The sequence below is a fragment of the Oncorhynchus mykiss genome, chromosome 24 (genome assembly GCF_013265735.2).
Source record: "Oncorhynchus mykiss isolate Arlee chromosome 24, USDA_OmykA_1.1, whole genome shotgun sequence".
Taxonomy (NCBI): domain Eukaryota; kingdom Metazoa; phylum Chordata; class Actinopteri; order Salmoniformes; family Salmonidae; genus Oncorhynchus; species Oncorhynchus mykiss.
The window spans coordinates 44,092,088-44,102,753 of record NC_048588.1 but is presented as its reverse complement, the minus strand read 5'-3'; positions in this window follow the sequence as shown (position 1 = coordinate 44,102,753).

Here is a 10,666-nt window from a genome sequence, read left to right as displayed (position 1 = left end):
CGGCGCCGACAGAGATGGCCGCCTCGCTTCGCGTTCCTAGGAAACTATGCAGTTTTTTGTTTTTTTACGTGTTATTTCTTACATTAGTACCCCAGGTCATCTTAGGTTTCATTACATACAGTCGAGAAGAACTACTGAATATAAGATCAGCGTCAACTCACCATCAGTACGACCAAGAATATGTTTTTCGCGACGCGGATCCTGTGTTCTGCCTCACAAACAGGACAACGGAGTGGATACTATGCAGCGACCGAAAAAAACGACTCCGAAAGAGAGGGAAACGAGGCGGTCTTCTGGTCAGACTCCGGAGACGGGCACACCGTGCACCACTCCCTAGCATTCTTCTTGCCAATGTCCAGTCTCTTGACAACAAGGTTGATGAAATCCGAGCAAGGGTAGCATTCCAGAGGGACATCAGAGACTGTAACGTCCTTTGCTTCACTGAAACATGGCTCACCGGAGAGACTCTATCCGAAGCGGTGCAGCCAACGGGTTTCTCCACGCATCGCGCTGACAGAAACAAACATCTTTCTGGTAAGAAGAGGGGCGGGGGCGTATGCCTCATGGCCAACGTGACATGGTGTGATGAAAGAAACATACAGGAACTCAAATCCTTCTGTTCACCTGATTTAGAATTCCTCACAATCAAATGTAGACCGCATTATCTACCAAGAGAATTATCTTCGATTATAATCACAGCCGTATATACCCCCCCCAAGCAGACACATCGATGGCTCTGAACGAACTTTATTTAACTCTCTGCAAACTGGAAACGATTTATCCGGAGGCTGCATTCATTGTAGCTGGGGATTTTAACAAGGCTAATCTGAAAACAAGACTCCCTAAATTTTATCAGCATATCGATTGCGCAACCAGGGGTGGAAAGACCTTGGATCATTGTTACTCTAACTTCCGCGACGCATATAAGGCCCTGCCCCGCCCCTCTTTCGGAAAAGCTGACCACGACTCCATTTTGTTGATCCCTGCCTACAGACAGAAACTAAAACAAGAGGCTCCCACGCTGAGGTCTGTCCAACGCTGGTCCGACCAAGCTGACTCCACACTCCAAGACTGCTTCCATCACGTGGACTGGGAGATGTTTCGTATTGCGTCAGATAACAACATTGACGAATACGCTGATTCGGTGTGCGAGTTCATTAGAACGTGCGTTGAAGATGTTGTTCCCATAGCAACGATTAAAACATTCCCTAACCAGAAACCGTGGATTGATGGCAGCATTCGTGTGAAACTGAAAGCGCGAACCACTGCTTTTAATCAGGGCAAGGTGTCTGGTAACATGACCGAATACAAACAGTGCAGCTATTCCCTCCGCAAGGCTATCAAACAAGCTAAGCGCCAGTACAGAGACAAAGTAGAATCTCAATTCAACGGCTCAGACACAAGAGGCATGTGGCAGGGTCTACAGTCAATCACGGACTACAGGAAGAAATCCAGCCCAGTCACGGACCAGGATGTCTTGCTCCCAGGCAGACTAAATAACTTTTTTGCCTGCTTTGAGGACAATACAGTGCCACTGACACGGCCTGCAACGAAAACATGCGGTCTCTCCTTCACTGCAGCCGAGGTGAGTAAGACATTTAAATGTGTTAACCCTCGCAAGGCTGCAGGCCCAGACGGCATCCCCAGCCGTGCCCTCAGAGCATGCGCAGACCACCTGGCCGGTGTGTTTACGGACATATTCAATCAATCCCTATACCAGTCTGCTGTTCCCACATGCTTCAAGAGGGCCACCATTGTTCCTGTTCCCAAGAAAGCTAAGGTAACTGAGCTAAACGACTACCGCCCCGTAGCACTCACATCCGTCATCATGAAGTGCTTTGAGAGACTAGTCAAGGACCATATCACCTCCACCCTACCTGACACCCTAGACCCACTCCAATTTGCTTACCGCCCAAATAGGTCCACAGATGATGCAATCTCAACCACACTGCACACTGCCCTAACCCATCTGGACAAGAGGAATACCTATGTGAGAATGCTGTTCATCGACTACAGCTCGGCATTCAACACCATAGTACCCTCCAAGCTCGTCATCAAGCTCGAGACCCTGGGTCTCGACCCCGCCCTGTGCAACTGGGTACTGGACTTCCTGACGGGCCGCCCCCAGGTGGTGAGGGTAAGCAACAACATCTCCTCCCCGCTGATCCTCAACACTGGGGCCCCACAAGGGTGCGTTCTGAGCCCTCTCCTGTACTCCCTGTTCACCCGTGACTGCGTGGCCACGCACGCCTCCAACTCAATCATCAAGTTTGCGGACGACACAACAGTGGTAGGCTTGATTACCAACAACGACGAGACGGCCTACAGGGAGGAGGTGAGGGCCCTCGGAGTGTGGTGTCAGGAAAATAACCTCACACTCAACGTCAACAAAACTAAGGAGATGATTGTGGACTTCAGGAAACAGCAGAGGGAACACCCCCCTATCTACATCGATGGAACAGTAGTGGAGAGGGTAGAAAGTTTTAAGTTCCTCGGCATACACATCACAGACAAACTGAATTGGTCCACTCACACAGACAGCATCGTGAAGAAGGCGCAGCAGCGCCTCTTCAACCTCAGGAGGCTGAAGAAATTCGGCTTGTCACCAAAAGCACTCACAAACTTCTACAGATGCACAATCGAGAACATCCTGGCGGGCTGTATCACCGCCTGGTATGGCAACTGCACCGCCCTCAACCGTAAGGCTCTCCAGAGGGTAGTGAGGTCTGCACAACGCATCACCGGGGGAAAACTACCTGCCCTCCAGGACACCTACACCACCCGATGTCACAGGAAGGCCATAAAGATCATCAAGGACATCAACCACCCGAGCCACTGCCTGTTCACCCCGCTATCATCCAGAAGGCGAGGTCAGTACAGGTGCATCAAAGCTGGGACCGAGAGACTGAAAAACAGCTTCTATCTCAAGGCCATCAGACTGTTAAACAGCCACCACTAACACTGAGTGGCTGCTGCCAACACACTGACACTGACTCAACTCCAGCCACTTTAATAATGGGAATTGATGGGAAATGATGTAAATATATCACTAGCCACTTTAAACAATGCTACCTTATATAATGTTACTTACCCTACATTATTCATCTCATATGCATACGTATATACTGTACTCTATATCATCGAATGTATCCTTATGTAATACATGTATCACTAGCCACTTTAAACTATGCCACTTTGTTTACATACTCATCTCATTTGTACATACTGTACTCGATACCATCTACTGTATCTTGCCTATGCTGCTCTGTACCATCACTCATTCATATATCCTTATGTACATATTCTTTATCCCCTTACACTGTGTACAAGACAGTAGTTTTGGAATTGTTAGTTAGATTACTTGTTATTACTGCATTGTCGGAACTAGAAGCACAAGCATTTCGCTACACTCGCATTAACATCTGCTAACCATGTGTATGTGACAAATAAAATTTGATTTGATTTGATTTGATTTTAGGAATGAGCGTTACACCGAAGCCTGTACTTTGGAGCAGGATCGATTTGGAGGTGGAGAGTCCGTCATGGTCTGCGGTGGTGTCACAGCATCATCGGATTGAGCTTGTTGTCATTGCAGGCAATCTCAACGCCATGCGTTACAGGGAAGACATCATTCTCCCTCATGTGGTACTCTTCATGCAGGCTCATCCTGACATGACCCTCCAGCATTACAATGCCATCAGCCATACTGCTCGTTCTGTGCGTGATTTCCTACAAGACAGGAATGTCAGTGTTCTGCCATACCCAGCGAAGAGCCCAGATCTCAATCCCATTCAGCACGTCTGGGACCTGTTGGATCGGAGGGTGAGGGCTAGAGCCATTACCTCCAGACATGCCCAGGAACTTGCAGGTGGCGTGGTGGAAGAGGGGTAACATCTCACAGCAAGAACTGGCAAATCTGGTGCAGTCCATGAGGAGGAGATGTACTGCAGTACTTAATGCAACTGGTGGCCACACCAGATACTGACTGACTTTTGATTTTGACCCCCCCTTTGTTCAGGGAAACATTATTCAATTTCTGTTAGTCACATGTCTGTGGAACTTGTTCAGTTTATGTCTCAGTTGTTGAATCTTGTTATGTTCATACAAATATTTACAGATGTTAATTTTGATGAAAATAAACGCAGTTGACAGTGAGAGGACGTTTCTTTCGTTGAGTTTATTAGCCTAGTCAGAATGGCCTGATGACTCCTCTCCAGACAGAACTCTGATAACACTGAGACACAAAGGATTTTTTTTAACCTTTATGTCACGACTTCTACCCAAGGTAACTCCTCTCCCTGTTCAGGCTGTTCAGCGCTCGGCGCTCGGCACTCGGCGCTCGGCGCTCGGCGCTCGGCGTCGCTGGTTTACTAGCCGCTACCTTTTTCTTTTTCTGGTTGTTTTGTCTGTGTTCCTTTTCACACCTGGTTTTCATTGCTTTGATTTCTGTGGGTATATAGAGCACCTGTTACCTGCCGTAATTCGTGCAGGATTAAGCTTGTGAGTATTAGCGTTCAGTATTCTATGCTGTTTATTGTTTTCGCATTTAAGTATGTGGTTGTTCCTCCGTGTACTGACACGAGTTCCCGTTGGTGGACTCTGTATACATGTATCTATATTAAACACGCTTCTCAGAAATCCCTGCTCCTACACCTCTCACCGAGATGCACCTTATCACACTTTATTTAACCAGGTAGGCTAGTTGAGAACAAGTTCTCATCTACAACAGAGACCTGGCCAAGATAAAGCAAAGCAGTGCGACAGAAACAACAACACAGAGTTACAGATGGAATTAACAAGAGTACAGTCAATAACACAATAGAAGAAAAAAAAGAAAGTCTATATACATTGTGTGCAAATGGGATGAGGAGGTAAGGCAATAAATAGGAGTGAATAATTACAATTTAGCAGATTAACACTGGAGTGATGGATGAGCAGATGATGATGTATAAAGTAATGATACTGGTGTGCAAAAGAACAGCAAAGTAAATAAAAACAATATGGGGATGATATTGGTAGATTGGGTGGGCTATTTACAGATGGACTATGTACAGCTGCAGCGATCGGTTAGCTGCTCTGATAGCTGATGTTTAAAGTTAGTGAGGGAAATGTAAGTCTCCAGCTTCAGCGATTTTTGCAATTTGTTCCAGTCACTGGTAGCAGAGAACTGGAAGGAAAGGCGGCCAAACGAGGTGTTGGCTTTGGGGATGACCAGTGAGATATACCTGCTGGAGCGCGTGCTACGGGTGGGTGTTGTTATCGTGACCAGTGAGCTGAGATAAGGCGGAGCTTTACCTAGCATAGATTTATAGATGACCTGGAGCCAGTGGGTCTGACGACGAATATGTAGCGAGGGCCAGCCGACTACAGCATACAGGTCGCAGTGGTGGGTGGTATAAGGCGCTTTGGTAACAAAACGGATGGCACTGTAATAAACTATATCCAGTTTGCTGTGTAGAGTATTGGAAGCTATTTTGTAGATGACATCGCCAAAGTCGAGGATTGGTAGGATAGTCAGTTTTACTAGGGTAAGTTTGGTGGCGTGAGTGAAGGAGGCTTTGTTGCAAAATAGAAAGACGAATCTAGATTTGATTTTGAATTGGAGATGTTTGATATGAGTCTGGAAGGAGAGTTTACAGTCTAGCTAGACACCTAGGTATTTGTAGTTGTCCACGTATTCTAGGTTAGAAGAAGAAGGACAGGAACCGGCCTCAACCACAGATATCTGGGGAGCAGCATAACAGACAGAGGCAGAGAGGAGACGACGGGTGGAGGTAGACTGTCTGCAGATGTTCCTCTGCTTGGGGGTGAAGGTAGACTGTCTGCAGATTATCCTCTGCTGAATGGTAAAGGTAGACTGTCTGCAGATTATCCTCTCCTGAATGGTGAAGGTAGACTGTCTGCAGATTATCCTCTCCTGAATGGTGAAGGTAGACTGTATGCAGATTATTCTATACTGAATGGTGAATGTAGACTGTATCGAGGTGATCCTCTGCCGGAGGTTCATTTTATATGTGGAATGGTGAATGTAGACTGTCTGCAGATTATCCTCTCCTGAATGGTGAAGGTGGACTGTATGCAGGTGATCCTATGATTGGTGAATGTAGACTGTATCGAGGTGATCCTCTGCCGGAGGTTCATCTTATATGTGGACACCCTCGTAAAACCCCTGGGATGGAGTTGGTAGAGTTCCCTGATGTTCCATGAAGCAGATGACACCAGGGAACATCATCACCTACGAAGGAACCAGTGTTCTACCTGTAAAGGAGACAATGTGAAACTTTGCTTTTATGTCATGATGATGGTGGAGGATATTTTGTGTTTTTGTAGGCAAATGAGTCATGGTCTTGGGGCAAAATATATATGTAACGCAATATAAAGAAAAGGAAAGGTTTTTTTGCTGGGGAAGACAACAAAATCTGATTGACATATTTGAAGTTAGAAGACTTTTGGGTGTAAGGTAAGAACAGAACTTAATTAAAATTGTTAGAAGCTACTGAGGTGAAGTTGTTATATAAAAACACATGTAATCCATCAGTTGTGGAACCAAAATGAAGTGTTGTTGGTTTTCATTGACTAGTAGAACCAAAAGAGAAGTGTTGTTGATTTTCATTAGCTAGTGGAACCAAAAGAGAAGTGTTGTTGGTGTTCATTACCTAGTAGAACAAAAAGAGAAGTGTTGTTGGTGTTCATTACCTAGTAGAACGAAAAGAGAAGTGTTGTTGGTGTTCATTACCTAGTAGAACAAAAAGAGAAGTGTTGTTGATTTTCATTAGCTAGTGGAACCAAAAGAGAAGTGTTGTTGGTGTTCATTACCTAGTAGAACAAAAAGAGAAGTGTTGTTGGTGTTCATTACCTAGTAGAACAAAAAGAGAAGTGTTGTTGATTTTCATTAGCTAGTGGAACCACAAGAGAAGTGTTGTTGGTGTTCATTACCTAGTAGAACAAAAAGAGAAGTGTTGTTGGTGTTCATTAGCTAGTGGAACCACAAGAGAAGTGTTCCAAGTTTTCATTAACTACTTTAATTATTTGTTCAGTAATGTGCAGAAAAGTAGCATTATAACAACTACAATCTCAGTGGGTTCACCTTAGGTGTCCCAGTGCCAGACCATATTGTGGGCTCCAGCAGGAAACCACAGGGGAGCTCCAGGGTAACTGTGTCGAAGACACGCAAAAGGAGTACTGACTATCTATGGTTCGTCCATACTCAGAAAAGTGCCAAACCCTTGCTTTCAAGAAATTAGTTTTAGCTGAAACCCTGTATCCGGGACTAAGCGAGTGTGACTCATGAGGGTGTTGTCTGTTCAACTAGAAGGGGAGGACCATCCGCTAGCTGGAGTGTCTTAGATTATGCACACTTATTAAAATCGTAGAACTCCGTGATTGAACGGATCCTGCATGAATGGTGAGATAACATGCAGTAAGAGCCGGGCCACACTAAAATATCGCAGAGAGGACAATAAATAAATATTGGAATACTCCTAGGTGTTGTACACAAACATATTCCCCACTGACACGTAGTATACCATGTTACAAACTACCAGTGAATTGTAAACTGTAGGAAGGAGTGAGCTAACCTCTGTAGCAAGCAGAAAGATGGACCAAGAGTGAGCTAACATCTGTGGCTAGCAGAGATCAAATCAAATCAAATCAAATTTCAAATCAAATCAAATCAAATCAAATTTTATTTGTCACATACACATGGTTAGCAGATGTTAATGCGAGTGTAGCGAAATGCTTGTGCTTCTAGTTCCGACAATGCAGTAATAACAAGTAATCTAACTAACAATTCCAAAACTACTGTCTTGTACACAGTGTAAGGGGATAAAGAATATGTACATAAGGATATATGAATGAGTGATGGTACAGAGCAGCATAGGCAAGATACAGTAGATGGTATCGGGTACAGTATGTACAAATGAGATGAGTATGTAAACAAAGTGGCATAGTATAGTATAAAGTGGCTAGTGATACATGTATTACATAAGGATACCGTCGATGATATAGAGTACAGTATATACGTATGCATATGAGATGAATAATGTAGGGTAAGTAACATTTATATAAGGTAGCATTGTTTAAAGTGGCTAGTGATATATTTACATCATTTCCCATCAATTCCCATTATTAAAGTGGCTGGAGTTGAGTCAGTGTCAGTGTGTTGGCAGCAGCCACTCAGTGTTAGTGGTGGCTGTTTAACAGTCTGATGGCCTTGAGATAGAAGCTGTTTTTCAGTCTCTCGGTCCCAGCTTTGATGCACCTGTACTGACCTCGCCTTCTGGATGATAGCGGGGTGAACAGGCAGTGGCTCGGGTGGTTGATGTCCTTGATGATCTTTATGGCCTTCCTGTGACATCGGGTGGTGTAGGTGTCCTGGAGGGCAGGTAGTTTGCCCCCGGTGATGCGTTGTGCAGACCTCACTACCCTCTGGAGAGCCTTACGGTTGAGGGCGGTGCAGTTGCCATACCAGGCGGTGATACAGCCCGCCAGGATGCTCTCGATTGTGCATCTGTAGAAGTTTGTGAGTGCTTTTGGTGACAAGCCGAATTTCTTCAGCCTCCTGAGGTTGAAGAGGCGCTGCTGCGCCTTCTTCACGATGCTGTCTGTGTGAGTGGACCAATTCAGTTTGTCTGTGATGTGTATGCCGAGGAACTTAAAACTTGCTACCCTCTCCACTACTGTTCCATCGATGTGGATAGGGGGGTGTTCCCTCTGCTGTTTCCTGAAGTCCACAATCATCTCCTTAGTTTTGTTGACGTTGAGTGTGAGGTTGTTTTCCTGACACCACACTCCGAGGGCCCTCACCTCCTCCCTGTAGGCCGTCTCATCGTTGTTGGTAATCAAGCCTACCACTGTTGTGTCGTCCGCAAACTTGATGATTGAGTTGGAGGCGTGCGTGGCCACGCAGTCGTGGGTGAACAGGGAGTACAGGAGAGGGCTCAGAACGCAACCTTGTGGGGCCCCAGTGTTGAGGATCAGCGGGGAGGAGATGTTGTTGCCTACCCTCACCACCTGGGGGCGGCCCGTCAGGAAGTCCAGTACCCAGTTGCACAGGGCGGGGTCGAGACCCAGGGTCTCAAGCTTGATGACGAGCTTGGAGGGTACTATGGTGTTGAATGCCGAACTGTAGTCGATGAACAGCATTCTCACATAGGTATTCCTCTTGTCCAGATGGGTTAGGGCAGTGTGCAGTGTGGTTGAGATTGCATCGTCTGTGGACCTATTTGGGCGGTAAGCAAATTGGAGTGGGTCTAGGGTGTCAGGTAGGGTGGAGGTGATATGGTCTTTGACTAGTCTCTCAAAGCACTTCATGATGACGGATGTGAGTGCTACGGGGCGGTAGTCATTTAGCTCAGTTACCTTAGCTTTCTTGGGAACAGGAACAATGGTGGCCCTCTTGAAGCATGTGGGAACAGCAGACTGGTATAGGGATTGATTGAATATGTCCGTAAACACACCGGCCAGCTGGTCTGCGCATGCTCTGAGGGCGCGGCTGGGGATGCCATCTGGGCCTGCAGCCTTGCGAGGGTTAACACGTTTAAATGTCTTACTCACCTCGGCTGCAGTGAAGGAGAGACCGCATGTTTTCGTTGCAGGCCGTGTCAGTGGCACTGTATTGTCCTCAAAGCGGGCAAAAAAAGTTATTTAGTCTGCCTGGGAGCAAGACATCCTGGTCCGTGACTGGGCTGGGTTTCTTCCTGTAGTCCGTGATTGACTGTAGACCCTGCCACATGCCTCTTGTGTCTGAGCCGTTGAATTGAGATTCTACTTTGTCTCTGTACTGGCGCTTAGCTTGTTTGATAGCCTTGCGGAGGGAATAGCTGCACTGTTTGTATTCGGTCATGTTACCAGACACCTTGCCCTGATTAAAAGCAGTGGTTTGCGCTTTCAGTTTCACACGAATGCTGCCATCAATCCACGGTTTCTGGTTAGGGAATGTTGTTATCTGACGCAATACGAAATACGATCTCCCAGTCCACGTGATGGAAGCAGTCTTGGAGTGTGGAGTCAGCTTGGTCGGACCAGCGTTGGACAGACCTCAGCGTGGGAGCCTCTTGTTTTAGTTTCTGTCTGTAGGCAGGGATCAACAAAATGGAGTCGTGGTCAGCTTTTCCGAAAGGGGGGCGGGGCAGGGCCTTATATGCGTCGCGGAAGTTAGAGTAACAATGGTCCAAGGTCTTTCCTCCCCTGGTTGCGCAATCGATATGCTGATAAAATTTGGGGAGTCTTGTTTTCAGATTAGCCTTGTTAAAATCCCCAGCTACAATGAATGCAGCCTCCGGATAAATTGTTTCCAGTTTGCAGAGAGTTAAATAAAGTTCGTTCAGAGCCATCGATGTGTCTGCTTGGGGGGGGGATATATACGGCTGTGATTATAATCGAAGATAATTCTCTTGGTAGATAATGCGGTCTACATTTGATTGTGAGGAATTCTAAATCAGGTGAACAGAAGGATTTGAGTTGAGTTGAGTTGAGACCAAGAATCAGCTAACCTCTGTGGTAAGCAGAGGTAGACCAAGAGTGAGCCAACCTCTGTGGCAAGCAGGGAGAAACCAAGAATGAGCTTACCTCTGTGGCAAGCAGGGAGAAACCAAGAATGAGCTAACCTCTGTGGCTAGCAGAGATAGACCAATAATGAGCTAACCTCTGTGGCAAGCAGGGAGAA